General features: G+C 36.6%; 1 protein-coding gene across 2 annotated transcripts in view; it reads left to right on the top strand.

The window, feature by feature from the left end:
• Positions 1 to 14841, top strand: part of TAP38 (thylakoid-associated phosphatase 38) — a 128050-nt gene that overhangs the window by 111714 nt on the left and 1495 nt on the right. The gene's annotated exons all lie outside the window — the stretch shown is intronic.

Raw genomic sequence — 14841 nt, 5'->3', positions numbered from 1 at the left:
TCTAAGGAGGAGGAGACTATGTTTTTATTGTAGAGGGCCCTATGATAAACATAATTTTCCTTTGAAGCCTAAGGATAAAAACATGATGATGGAGTGGTTCTATGAGGAGGATGGGAGTTCTGATTTTTTTGGACAGCCAGCTGATCATGAGCATGAGACACACAAGGCATCAGGGGATGGTGATGATGTGATTAATGATTCTTACCTCAAGGTAGTATACCTTTCTAGCATGAAAAAGGAAGGTGTATTTAGGATGTGTGGTCTCTTGGCAAGACAATGTGTTATTGCTTAAAGTGACACAGGCACTACTCAAAATCTTATAGATTCATGTTTGGTTTGCAAGAGAGGGATTAAGACAGAAGAGTTTGAAGAATTTAGAGTGCAGGTGGCTGATGGTTAGACTCTCGTGTAACAAGATGATTTCTGAGCTTCCCATGGAGCTGAATAATTATTTTTTAAGAAAGATTTTTATGTGGTGGACATGGGGAGCACTGATGTAGTTCTTGGTATGAGCTGGTTGCATACCATAGAGGACATTTATCTTAGCACCAAGAAGATGGAGATGAGGCTCATTAAGGATGTAAACCTCACATCCTTAAGGCTATTACAAATAGCAATCTCAAGTTGATTTCTTTTAGGCAGATGCAGCATTTAGTTGATCATGACATAGTTGATGGGGCAGTAGAGTGTAGGATGTTGCCTACATTTTATGGGACAAAAAACCAATAATCATCAACAAATAGAATAAAGTATCTATCACCATAGTAACTTGCAACTTTCATGGAACCACAAAGATCAGTATGAACTGATTCCAATATGTCATCAGGTGAGTGCGACTTGCTTGAAAAAATTGACTTAGTCATCTTACTGAGTTGACATTCTTTACACATAGCATTATCAGGTTTAAATGAAAGTTCGGTAAACCTACCATCCAGGTATTCAACAACTAAAAACCAAACACTCTAAAGGTATTTAGTGACTTACCACCTGGCAGGCCACTTGATAGAGGGATAGAGCACATTATTGAGCTAGATGAGGGCACAAAGCCCATTATGATCACTCCTATTGGCACCCTAAGTGGCTAAAGGATGAGATTGAGAAGACCATTCAGGAGTTGCTCGCTATGAATGTCCCCGCATTTCCACTTATGTTCGAGCATTGTCACCTACAACCATTTGTCAGTACAATATCAAAAATTGTATGTAAAACACATTAGCAATATTGTATTAAGTAAATGCTAGTCTAAACACTTACCCAAGCTACCCTTTGTAATCCTTTGAGAGAAATCCTTTCTCCAATCACCTAACCCTCTGGTGAGAATTATATCTCGATTAGGTAATTGTCATAGAAAGAGATTCTCCCTTAGGCCTCTTTGGGATCTCTGATAATACTACTTGGTAAAGATCCCACCTCTACCAAGTCTCTATCTCTGACATATGCCTGTATGTTTGCCCACTACAATATATATTGTCTCTAAGAGATTCTCTAAAAATCTCTCTCTAGGATTCCAATTTGGAATCTTGACATTCAAATATGAATGCCCTGTAATCTTTGGGTTCTCTTTTGGAGAAACTCAACATTCAAATGAATGCCTTCTACCAAGTTATTGCTTGGTCTGTAGTTATAACATCTCTAATATATCCCCATCCATTCGTAACAACTCTTAGTATCATTCTTATACTATTAATAACAAATACTCAAATTGATCTTATCTTTGACATCTCTTTTACTCTTTGAAGGGAAAGACTATATATTGTCTAGACATATATATCTCTTATCGTCTATTAGACTGCACTGTTATTCACTATGTAAATATATACCTCTTCTGAGTTAAACTACAATTTGTTGAAATCCTCTCATTGCCAAGGACGTCTATGTAAGATGTATCATATTTCTTTCCTGCACCTCACTGGTGACTCTGTGGTCCTATTTGTTTGTCTTCTATAACAATCACGTTATCCTACCAAGATTCATAGCCTGTGGATTATCAGAATATATGAACTTGTTTGTATATGTTGCGAGGACAAAGAAGTATCATTCTGGAGACTATGTGTGTACTAATCAAATCAAGCTTTATTATAACTTAAGCATCTTCACTAGGATCGAATTCTTTGCATGCTATTGATTTTATTTTTCTTGTTCCATGTGTCCTGTTCCCAGTTGTTGAACTTACTATAATGCTTATTGGTCTACTACTTTATTCTCTTTTTATGGATTGCTTATGTTTGTTGGGTGATGGTCTTAATTTCTTGTTATCATCCAAGTTAAGAAATGACGGTATTATGTATTTGATGTGGCTTCTTGCTTCTTCTTCCTTGATTGTTAACCAATGTCTTGATGACTTGTGCATTTGTTCAAATTAATCCGAGTTGCAGTATATACGTCGTGCTTCCTTTCTTTTACTGATTGGAAATAACCAAGTCAATCTATCGTCGTGCAAGGGAGGTGAAACGTCTTACTCGAGCCTCTTTCGTAAGCAGCCAACTTTATAGTCAATGTGCCTGGATTGCCCGTATACTCCTTTGTGATGATGTTCTATTTATATCAGTGGGTTTTTGTCTTATTACTTCTTCGCAATATGTGGGTGTGTGTCTGTTCCTCCGTCCGCTTCTTTCTTATTGTCTTGCCCATGATTTCCCCTTGAAGAGACGATACGGGTACCATCTTATACCTGAGTAAGAGTTGTTCGAAATGGATTACATCCCTTTGACCAGTTATCATTAATGACATCATTTGTAAGTTGTAATCGATGTTATATAGATGATTACTTATAGAGTGGTTCTTTAATCAATTAATTTTTTAATCAAACTCTCATTCTTGATAAGTTGACAACTCTTACTATTTTTATTATTATTATTTATTAATTTATTCTTTATTATTAATTCTTCTCAATTATCCAAAATAAAATCTAATATTTATATACATATTTCTATTACAAATGCCAAGCAATTTTATTTAAATGATATAATATAACTATTTAACTTATAATTAAAATAGTCTTTAATCAATTTCTTATAAATGTTGACTCTTATGATTTCTATAGATTCATGAAGTGTTTATATATATATATATATCCTAACTATTTGTTATTAGGGGGATATTACACCTAGAGTATTGTAAGTGATCAAGATATAGTCATTTTGTAAGTCACTTTTGGTAGGAGTTGTTCGGATTATGTGGTACTGAGTTGACTTCGACCACTACTTACCACCCTCTGACTGAGATTGTTAATAAAAGGGTGGAGATCTATCTGTAGAATTATGTTTTGGCACAACAGTGGGCTTAGGTGAAGTGGATATACCTATATGAGTATTGTTATAATTCCACTCACCACATGTCTATTGAGATGTCCCCATTTAGAGCCTTGTATGAGTATGATCCCCCAAGCTTCATGGATTTGTTATTCAATAATAGTAGGGTACCCAAAGAAGGAAACTTAGTACAGGACAATCAGGATGCTGTGAGGACTTTGAGAGACAATATCCAAAAGGCACAGAATCAGTAGAAGTAGAATGCTGATCAAACAAGGACTGCTCATTCTTTTAAGTTGGGGGATATGGTGTACTTGATGTTCTAGCTTTACAGGCGGTCTTCCATTAGGGAGAGTGGAGTTGAGAAACCCAAGCCTCACTATTATGGTCCTTTCTGTGGTTAGATGTGTGGTTGAGGTAGCCTATGAGCTCAATTTGCCAGAGGATAGAAAAGTTGATAATGTGTTTCATGTATCACACCTCAAGAAGGTGTTCGATAGGCGTGTCCCATTTTCTACTTTACCCCCATTGAACAATGAGGGGATATTAGAGTTGATTCCTAGGGCTATACTAGATGCCAGGGAGAGGGATTTGCGTCGACGGATCATCAGATATTTTTTGGTGAATTGACGGGGTCTTCCAAATGAGGATACCACTTAGGAGCCTGAGGATATACTTGAACACCCTAGATTGCAATTGCTCGGGGACAAGCAATCTTGGGGAGGGAGGACTGAAATGCAACAATTTAGCAGATTCCAATAGCTTGCAATGTTAGTTCATCATTGTGACCCTAGTGAGCTGACGCTGTGTTTTGAGGATCTTAGTTGAGAAACTTGCTATTTATAGTAAGTCAGTTCTGGCATAGTTTCTTTTTTAGTAGTGCATTTAAGGCACCTTGTAACTTGGCTCCTTCAGTGATTGCTTGGATTAATTAATGAGTTTTATATTGCAAGTTATTAATTAAGCCTAGCTTAATTAATAACTTTACCATTTCATGATTCTAATTTGATGGTGTCAAGTTGAAGCTTCTTTAGTGAAAAGTGTAACAATGAAGCCTAGTGGCATTTGGTGTATGGAAGAAGCCAAAGTTCATTTTTTATTATTATAAAAGGGCTTCTTTCTTGCAAATCGACCATATGTTGTTATTTGTATTTTATGAATTTGGTGAAGACTCTTAAGGGTTTCAGTGTTGGGAATTCAGAGAAGTCTGATTTCTCCATCTGGGTTGCAGTTTGAGCTGGTCAAGGATCCAGTGAATTGTACTTGAGGTCTGAATTCAAATTGTAATTAAATTAGTGCTATTGTATACCATTTTGGTGAACACTAGTCTGCATTTTGGAAGTTGAGAAAGAAGGGTTTAGGGAGAATTGCTACATCTGTAAATTAAGGAAGGAAGAGTCTGGTTGTTTGACGATGAATTTGTGCATTTATTCCTGCAATCAGCACCACTTCCTTGGGTCTTGACAGGGCTGTGATCTACCTGGTTGAGGCAGTGATTGAATACGTATTCCTACGCGGGGTTTGTTGATACTTGCATTTATCAGTTTGGGAACCATTTTGCAGCACACAAGTCACCTTACTCGGTGTCACATCCCACAGTAGGGTTTGAAGGCTTGGTCTGAAATTATCATTTGAATGTGGTGTGGAATTTCTACTACAACAGCAGCATCTTATCCAACGCCCAAATAAATTATCAAGTTCTCTTTAATTAGTTGCTTGTCTACATGTTTATAATTGTAATAATTGCATTTATAAAAATTGCATTTGAAGATTATGTTGGCAAACTATAGTAGTTAATTGTTTTCAGTAATTGTATTTGTCATTTTAAGCATTTCTATACTTCCTGAAAATTACAAAAAAATCTATACGCAAGACTCAATTTTTTTTGCAAAAACAGTCAAAACAAAAACATCTATCCAACACAGTTCTAGAGTGAGTCAGCAGGGCTCCTACAGTGGTATCACTGGTCCAATCCATTATCACCAGTCACTCTGTGGGAATTTGAGTTCATCCAGGGATCATCAGAGACATGAACCATAAATTTCATTGTTCCTGAATCATACCTGTTAGAAAAAGAGATATCAAACAAAAAGACAACTAGATTGTCATCAGAAAGGAAGGGAATTGAGAATTGGTGCTTCATTATCTGAAATCTGGGATTTCTGACATAAAGTTACCTGTAAAATCTAATAGCCTTCTAGAAACACAGTGTTATGCAAATATTTACTGTACACTAAACTAATATAAATAGAGTGTTTATGCATCACATATAACTGCGTTATACTAATACAAATAGACCCTACATTATATTATGACAGCATTATATTTATATTGGACTATTATGCATCATATAAATTGCATACTGTCATCTTAATCACCTAAAGAATTTGATTAAAGAAACCGTACTAATGGGAGAGAGATGCATAAAAGATTATTAATGGAGGCTTGTCCATATTGAGAGATGCGATTAACATGGAAAACCAATGCATAGTAATTATGATGTGTGATCCTTCAGAGAGAGAGAGTGTGTGTGTGCATGCTCGCATGTGTGTAAATAAATCCTATTTATTAAAGATAATCAAACTAATATATAAGATAGGATTGAAAATGCACGTGCCTAGTTCCTTTATTATCTATCTATCTATCTATCTATCTATAATGGAACTAGGATTGTAATTATACATATTATTTGTGTATATCTTTAATATATAAGACAATTATGGAGTAACACCATGTTGGAGGAAACATCCAGGATATGGATAAAAATGTATATCATGAATCCTTGAGGATGTAGCCCCAAACTAGGAAACACATATATGTGCCACAAATCCTCTGAGGGACCTTACTCAAAGATGGTATCCAAATGTATAAGAACCCCTGTTGGTTCTAACTCTGACAAACACCATATATATTTATTTTTCAGATGTTAGACATTCTGTCAAACACTTTGCATGCAAGCTCTTTCTTGCTGGCTTTTATTTTCAAATTGTTTTTGCTTGTTTGGAATGGTTTCAAATGGAGTTTAAAATCTTGCAAATGATTTCCAATATATCTATGCAAACAACTAAAATGCAAATGCAATCTTTTTTGACCTTTTGAAAGCATACATATGATTTCTACATGTAAAATGTGACCTCTAGTGAATGGACATTTTCGGAAACACTTGACATATATATTATTGATTTATTATAAACTGAACATGAATAGCTGCTACAATGACATTTCATCAAACAATTATTACGCAACCAAATAAAACCCTTTTAACAAATGCCAAGCCAAGTACAATTGAAAGATCCCAAAAGGATCCTATCAATGAACTTTTGTAAATTTTAATTAAAATAATAGATTTTCCTATGCTTTCCTTATGGTCTTAGAGAATTAGATAGAACTTGCAAAAATATTGTTTTTTTTTTTTTTTGGTATGTTCCAAATATAAGTAAAACAATAATTAACAACAGCAAATAATATAATATAGAGTCAACCAAAATAGCTACAAATCATACTAGGCAACATATGTAATCAGTATACCAACAAAGGTGTTTACAAACAAGGAATGAAGATGCCAGTTGCAAGAATGGACTGTGCACCAAAAGGGTAGAGATGGTTGACGTAAGCCGACCAACAAATCATGTGCCAACTGAAAGGCAGCCATACGGCTTCTATAGTCACGCCGAGGCAGCAAGAAACTCCCAACGTGCCAAACAAGACCCTCAACGTGCAATGCACAAGCACACCCAAACGCTGAACTTAACAAACTTTGTCAACTGCTCGAACAATACTGTAGAATGCTGCTGAAACTATCTATTGGGGTTTGTGTCCCAATGGCCAGGCTCTAGAGTTTGTGTCCTAGTCCTCTAGAATCGCTCCTCGGAGCAAAATCACAAATACCAAGAATGAAGATGTAACAGATAATGAAAGAATGAGCCAACATCTCCTTTTATCTCCTTGTCAAAGCCAATCGAACCCTAAAGGGAGATTATGCGTTTCCCTTTATTATAAAATGGCATCTTCTCAATTAAAAGGCCTTTGTGTATAAGAAAAACACCCCTTTCCTCAAATAACACAACTCTAGGTGCCCGAAGGTCTCTAGATGATGAAAATAAGTTATAATAATTCAAGACCTTTCCAACAAGGTATAACACATAGGCTTGCCTAACCAATGGAGCCAAAATTCCCTTTTTACTCCAATTAGCTATATAAATAGCTTTATTTTAATTTATTTAAATGCAAACCTAGGAAATATTAAAAATATTTCATTTTATTCAATTGGAAAGCCAAACCAACCAAATAATCAGTGTATGGGTTCTATCACCTACCTTTGATTGATGTCGAGCAATGAAGGTCAACTAGCAGTTCCATTTCTAAAAACTAGGGATGCTCCTAGAAACTAGGGAATATACCTTGTCACCCTGAAACTGAAACCATATACTAGTCCGGAGGAGCCTCAAATCTGATCACTGCCACAACCTCCTAAATTTTAGGAAATCCCTAAAATTAAGGAACTTTCTCGATTGGCTCTCAAACTGATTGTAGAATCAACTTTGGTCACTGAATATCCAGTATGAGTCTCTCTCCACCACTGCTAGCTTACGGGACTCCAATAATAGGCCAACTCTTATGACTATGCTAGTCAAACTAGAGAGGGGACATGACAACAATGTGCCAAACTAAATGAAGTTGATATACAATGAGAAATTTGAAAATCTGAATTCTTCACAACTGATGGAATTCTTCAGTAGCAATTGCAGCATAGTGGAACTGAAGTCTCCTAGATGTAAAGCTGAAACTAATGAAAAATGGCACCCTCAAATCAAAATATGCCTTCCCTTCTGCAAACACCAGCCCTCAAATTATTATCGCTCCCTGTAATTAATGAGTTTGTCCCACTAATGAAGCCATGACAGCCTTAATCTCCAAATGCAGCCTTTTTATACTGTTGCGATCTACATTATAAATATTTTTCTGCCTTTGTAAAGATGTGTGAAATGAAATGGGGCTGCTAATTGTCGATCTCTGTAAACAATGATATCAGTCTTGGCCTCTGAGTGAAACCAACGGCTGATACAATTAGTTGGGTGTTTCACCAATTCAGTGTGCTATTAAAGTTGGAAGAATTGTATTTACAATTCTTCAAGCCTGAGACTCATACCTTGGTCTCCAATTCTTAACCAAATCAACAAAATATCAAATGCATCAAGAATGAATCAATCTTTGAATTCAGTGCATTTATAATCTCCAAGATAAATCTGTTGGAAGCTTCAAGTTCACTATTTGCATATTTTAAAGAACATATGTGCTTTTGTCGCAAAGTTTGAAATATAATAATTTATTATATTTCCTTTTAGTTGGTGCACAACGAAGTAATATAAAGTAAACCTTAATAAACACTTATGTGTCCCTTTAAATTGGCACTTTACATTATTTCTCATATGCAATTTATAATTTGACATTATAATCATTAAACTTTTAGGATGCAGATTTTGTTTACTTTGTGGAAAGATAGAAATGTTGTTCTTTTCACTCACAGTTTTCTTGACTTAAGTGTTGCTATGTATACTAAAGCATGCATTTGTAATGATCTAATGATAAAGATTCAAGTGCAAGCCAATAAGGTGGCTCTGGAGGTGGCCCACCTTCAGGATCTACTCAATCATTGGGGCAATGCTCCCTGTACGGTTGCCAGAGTACCTCCTGGTGCTTTGCTACTCCGCCCAGGGGCTGCCGCTGGGGTTGTAGGTCTTCTGGCTGCCGCTCACACATGCCACGTTCGTAGGCTTTCCACCACTGCTCTCCTAGTGGTGGCAATGGTGGTTGGCATTGCCGCTCGACTTCCTCGCCCCATGGTGGCATAGACTAGTCCTTGGGCCCGATGGCTCCCCCTCCTAGTGCTCAGCGTGTTGTTTTTGGTAAATGGCCCTTTCCTTGGACTTGGCTATTTCACCTTTGTGGACTGATACCAAAGATAAAGACTAGGCCCCCAACGATGTTGCTAACGGCTAGACTGTTCCCAACCCACCTGCAAATCCCAGGGATGACTGGGGATTTCATGATCGGGATGAACCACCCCCCTCAGTTGGTATTGCATTGGTAGCCTGAGGGTTGTTTCTGATAAGTTTTTTTCTGATGAATAGTTGTTGATTCCGGCTATGGCCGTGTGAACTTTCGTGGGGTGATCTTGTATCCTTCAGCCCCTTTTTTGTGAATTACATCTAAGTATATTATTTATCAATAGAAAAGGACTATTCATCAAAAAAAAAATTAAATGATCCCCTTTAATAATAAAGTCAAATAACTTTTGATGATGCGTGCTTTTAATTAATTATTAATATAGTATTACTTTATTAATAATTAAATGTCATAACTCCAAAAATACTCATTATTTTGATGAACCATCTAAAGTCAACCACTGCATTCTCTATCCGTATGACTGCCTTACTAAAAATAGAAAGGGCCCTTCTCAATACTTACTATAAATAGTAAGTATATGCCAAATGAAGTCTAATTTGAACCAAAGAAAGACCAAACTAAAATTTACGGAATTCCGAAGAAGACATGAGCCTTCGTTAATCAAGCCTCTGTCTTAGGAGACCCTCTTTTTGCAATAATTAACCTACGACAAACATAATAATAAGCTGATTCCTGAAACTCCGATGCTCATGAAAATGGGGCCATCATAAAATGCTCATGGAAAATTTTTTCCCATCTTTCTCAAGGTTAGCAATTAAAAGTGAAATGAGGAATTGTGGAATTGAGTATGTATTACAAATCAACAATTATTCCTTAATGTAATTGAAATGCATAATAATGAACATTCATCATAGGAATCAGCATTCTCCTAGTAAGAAATGTTTTGTATTGCCATTACCAATGGAATCTAAACTCTAGTGAGGAATAATAGAGTAAAACAAGCTATGTCTCAGTAGGGGATATTACAACTTTCAATACTATTTTGCAATTTTGTCCCCTCAATAGACTTCACAAAATTGAAATGACTTTCTTATTGTGATTATATTATATTATTTATTTATTTTTCCATTTTATTTTTATTAGTATTTAGTATTTAAGAAGGGGACATCGTAGGTTTCAACCATAACAAAGCTTCGGCAAGGAGACATGATAGAAAACCCAAAATGATCCTTTACCCTAGGCCCGAGAGAAAATATACCATCTCTCTTGGCCTCATGTGGCCTTCCACCATCTCATATGAGGTGGTGTACCTAGTGAGATAACCTACAGCCATTCTCCTTGATCATGCCACCCTTATTTATGCTCCTAAAATTGAGACTCCTTTGAATCCGTCCCATTAATTGTTCAATCTAGAGGTGGGGTGAGAAATTACAACAAGGCACCCAAGTGATCCTCTACCCTACGTCCAAGGGAGGAATGAGGATAATTCATTTCTCTTGATTTCATGTGGCCTTCTGCCATCTCATATGAGGTGGTTTGCCTAGTAGGGTATCCTATAACCATTTCCTTGTACTCCCTTCCCCATCTTGCCACAATTGATTGTTTCTATTTAAAGATCTATATTATTACCTATATACAATATATACATAATGTTATGTGCCTATATTAATTATAAAGAACTGTACATTATATTGCTGCATAATATCAAACATACACATTTTGTCATATATTCATGCATACAAAAATAACAAGAAGGTTACTGCCTTCTGATCAATGATTTAAAAACAAGTTCTGAATTAGTTATGTTTTCTATTATGCAACTGCTGATGCTTATTGATGTTTTATCTTCCTTGGGGCCTTCTTCAATATACAGTTTAACATCCCCGTAAAGGTAGACGTCTGTTTGCACGGTTGTCTTCTTCACATGGTGGAGGCATGACACTCAACATGGCATGCTGTTTTCTGTTATAATTTAATTATTGTTTTGCTGCTAATCAGATCTGAACTTCTCTCCCACTTATCTGCCTCTCTTCTCCAATGAAATGTGTTCACTTTATATCTCTCAATGGAGGGAATCACAACTCTTCATCTAGCAAGGAACACAACTCTTCAACTGATTATTGGGTCAGCCCTATAAAAAGTTCTTTTTAATCCTGGTTGGTTCTTAAGTATATGACGGTTTATATAACTAATTCCCATGCTGCCCTATACAATTCATTTTATTCTCCTTGATCAGGTCGTCCCTACTTAAAGATTGCCGCCATTTATTGAATTTCCATTCCTTATGCCACCTAGGTTCTTTGCAAGGTTGGGTTCCTTTGAGTTTTCATTGATTTATAGCCCTACTGTCATCCATTAAAGCTGCAATGCATCTTTCAGGCTAGGGGAATGACAATAGACCTGCTCAGGATTATTTTGTTGACAAATTTCATATTCTCTAATATTTCTAAGCACAATGCACATCGTCCTTCAATCCTTTCTAGGAAATCCCTCTCACTTGACAATATGTTTGATGTACCACTAATGACTTTCTAGAGGTGTATCATGAATAGTATTGATAATCTTCTTTCATCAATCACCATATATCAATTATTCTGAAGCTTCCCATTCATGATCTCACATGCAAAACTATTCTTAGAGTTCTCAACTAAAAGTTAGGACTTCTAATCCACTAAAGTTTCAGACATTGCACACACAATGGATTTCCTAGACAAGGTATCTGCTACTGCATACTCCTCCCCATTTACATGCTCAATACCAAAGTCATAAGCCTATGATTTTCTTACCCACTTTTCCTGTCCCTCATTCATATCGTTTTCCCCATGAAGTATTTTAGACTGTTGTGATTAGTCCCTTCCACAAACTTCCCTCCAACTAGGTACTATTTGAATTTTGCCAATGAGTGCATGATTGTGAGTATTTCCTTATCAGAGGTGGAATAACATCTCTCAATGTCTCTACTTTTTCTGTTTGCATAAGCTATAGGTTACTCAAGCACAACTCCAATTCATTTCATGCACATAGGGTTGTAAGAAATCAGGAAGAGCCAAGATAGGTTAAGTGCTCGTGACCTCCTTAAGATGGTCAAACACTGGTGCTGATTTGGACCAAGAGAATGGTCCTGTTTCTGTCAAATCTATAAGAGGTGTAATGTGCTCTAAAACTATCTTCACAAGCCTCCTATGATACACAATCCAAGGAACCTTCTCAAATGTGACACAACCTTTGATGGGAGCCAATCAATAATAACTCGAATCTTCCCCTGATCTACCTTAACTCCATTAGCATCAATTGCCTGATTTAGACAGAGCACCTCTGTCACCCAAATTCACATGATGCCTTCCCAAATAAGGATTGAGTCTCCATAATTCCCAACACCTCATCAATGTGTTGAAGGTGGTCCTCCCAAGTTTTGTAGATCAATGTATCATCAAAGAATACAATTGCAAACTTCTGCAACTTCTTGTTCAACATGTGGTTCATGTGATGTTGAAAATTAGGAGCGCTAGTTAATCTGAAGGCCATAACTAGAAATTCAGTGTCCATAATGACACCAGAAGACTGCTTTATGCATGTCTTCCTCTTTGTAATTTGGTGAAATTCGGACCTAAGATCAAATTTGTAGAAGTAGATTTCCTTGTGGAGTTCATCAATAAGTTCATCAATCATAGGAATTGTGTGCCAGTTCTCCTGTCCTCTTATTGAGTGCTTGGTAATCAAGACACATCCTCATTGTCCCATCCTTCTTGGCGATCACCATAAAAGAAGCAAAGGGTCTCGAATTGGGCCTAATGTGCCTTGTATCCAACAACTTCTGATAGCCTTTTTTTCTCTTATTTGTGCCTCTTTGGGTGATGGTAAGTAGTACTAATCATTGGCTTGGCTCCTTCCCGAAGCTCAATCACATGTTGAAATCCTCTCTTTGTTGGACTACTCGGTGGAATACCATTGAAAACCACACTGCTTATCTAGAATAGTCTGAATATCCGTGTGATATGTTTTCTCCCCAACTGAAGACTTCTTAGAAGAAATCAGGCATTTAGATACTCAAGCAACCTCATGATGACAAAAGATGCTCTCTATCCTTTTAGCTATCTCTAGGTGTAAACCATTAGACATGTGATGAAGTAACCATCTACTTTGAATTTCAGCTCCATGGTCTGAGAACTCCAAGAGTACTTACCCAATGAGTGCAACCACTAAACTCCCAAAATGAGATTAGTCTCCCCATTTTCTACCACATAAAAACCATTTGCAATTGTGTAATTGCCCGAGGCAGTACTCTGGCGGGGAATCCTCTTGGTGCAAGTCAATGTAAATCCATTGGTCAACATCACACTGAAGCCCTCAAAGTCCTTTGTCTGAAATCCTCTCTTGGCCACCAAGGCCTTGTCTATGAAACTGTGGGTTGCTCCTCTGTCTATCAGAGCTCTAACTCATTGCCTGTGTAGAATTCCTCTATTTCTGAAAGAGTCATACTCAGGAGTACTCGAGAGTGTCTCAAATTTCAATGGTACTTTCCTTCATTCTAGCTAAAAAAAAGTGCTCTGCTAAATCAATTTGCTTATCTTTGGGGTCACTTTATTTTCACTGTTTGTCCCATTACTAGCTCCTCCTCACTGTTGGAATCCTCTAATGTTTGATGAATTTTACTGTCATCTAGGCACCTATGAATTGGTTCCCATGGTACCTTATAGGCAAAGCATAACTTCTTCTTCAATTCATTCTTAGCGGGATCAAATAAGCTAGGCTTTTTAGGCCACTCATTTTGAAAAGGTTTCTTGTCTTTCTTAGATGGAGAAAATTATGACTTAAGTTTTGGCCTTTGGAGTAGAGATAACCATGTTGCTAACCCTCATAATTGCTTCCTGAATAGTGAGAGGATCAAAGGCCTAATCTAAACCACAGAGTCGCTAACAACTCCTTAATAGAAAATCACTGTCAACCTCATCTTTGATACATCTAGAAATAACAAGCTCAAATCTTAGGTTGGGCCCAATAACATTTCCGGATTAGTGTGTGTTAATTAGACGCCTCTCTTAACACTCCACCCCGCCCCGCTGCAAAACAAAAAGAAGAGAAAGGGCTTCTTTTAATAATGAAATGTTTCATGGATGTCCCATTTGGAAATGCTTTGTTTGTGGGTGGGGGGTTGCTGTCCCTGTAAAGACTATATTTTACATTCTTTAATGTTGCATGTCCATTCTATGATGATTTTTCTAAATCGTGTGTGAACATATATATGTGTGTGTGTGTGTGTGTGTGTGTGTATTCCAAGTATTCATCTCTACTTTTATTTTGAAAATGGTATATTGGTACACGTCCTAATCACCCATACTGGTATTAGCCTCCTTGTAACTATGTTCAGCACCTACAAAATCATTGATTCTAAGTTCTTAGGGCCTTACTTTTATAATTTTATTGATATGAAATTAAGAACTTGTGCTTATTATTGTCACAGAAAAACTAGTTTCATGAAGAATAAGGGATCCAATCACTTCATCTTGAATCTCACAAAACAAGCTCCATAACCTCTATTTATGGTTTGATAAGCCACTCCCAGGAAATAGCTTTGCAGCTGTTGATAAATAATATATGAGTATCTGCTCTTTCTGGTCTTTGGTCATGATTCATTGTCCCTGTTTTTATTTTGAAAACAGATAAAATAAGCATGTCTTGAATT

This window comes from Cupressus sempervirens, chromosome 7 (assembly GCF_028749045.1).
Source record: "Cupressus sempervirens isolate cs-2001-9-10 chromosome 7, ASM2874904v1, whole genome shotgun sequence".
Classification (NCBI taxonomy): Eukaryota; Viridiplantae; Streptophyta; class Pinopsida; order Cupressales; family Cupressaceae; genus Cupressus; species Cupressus sempervirens.
This window is presented reverse-complemented; position numbering and strand designations above follow the sequence as displayed.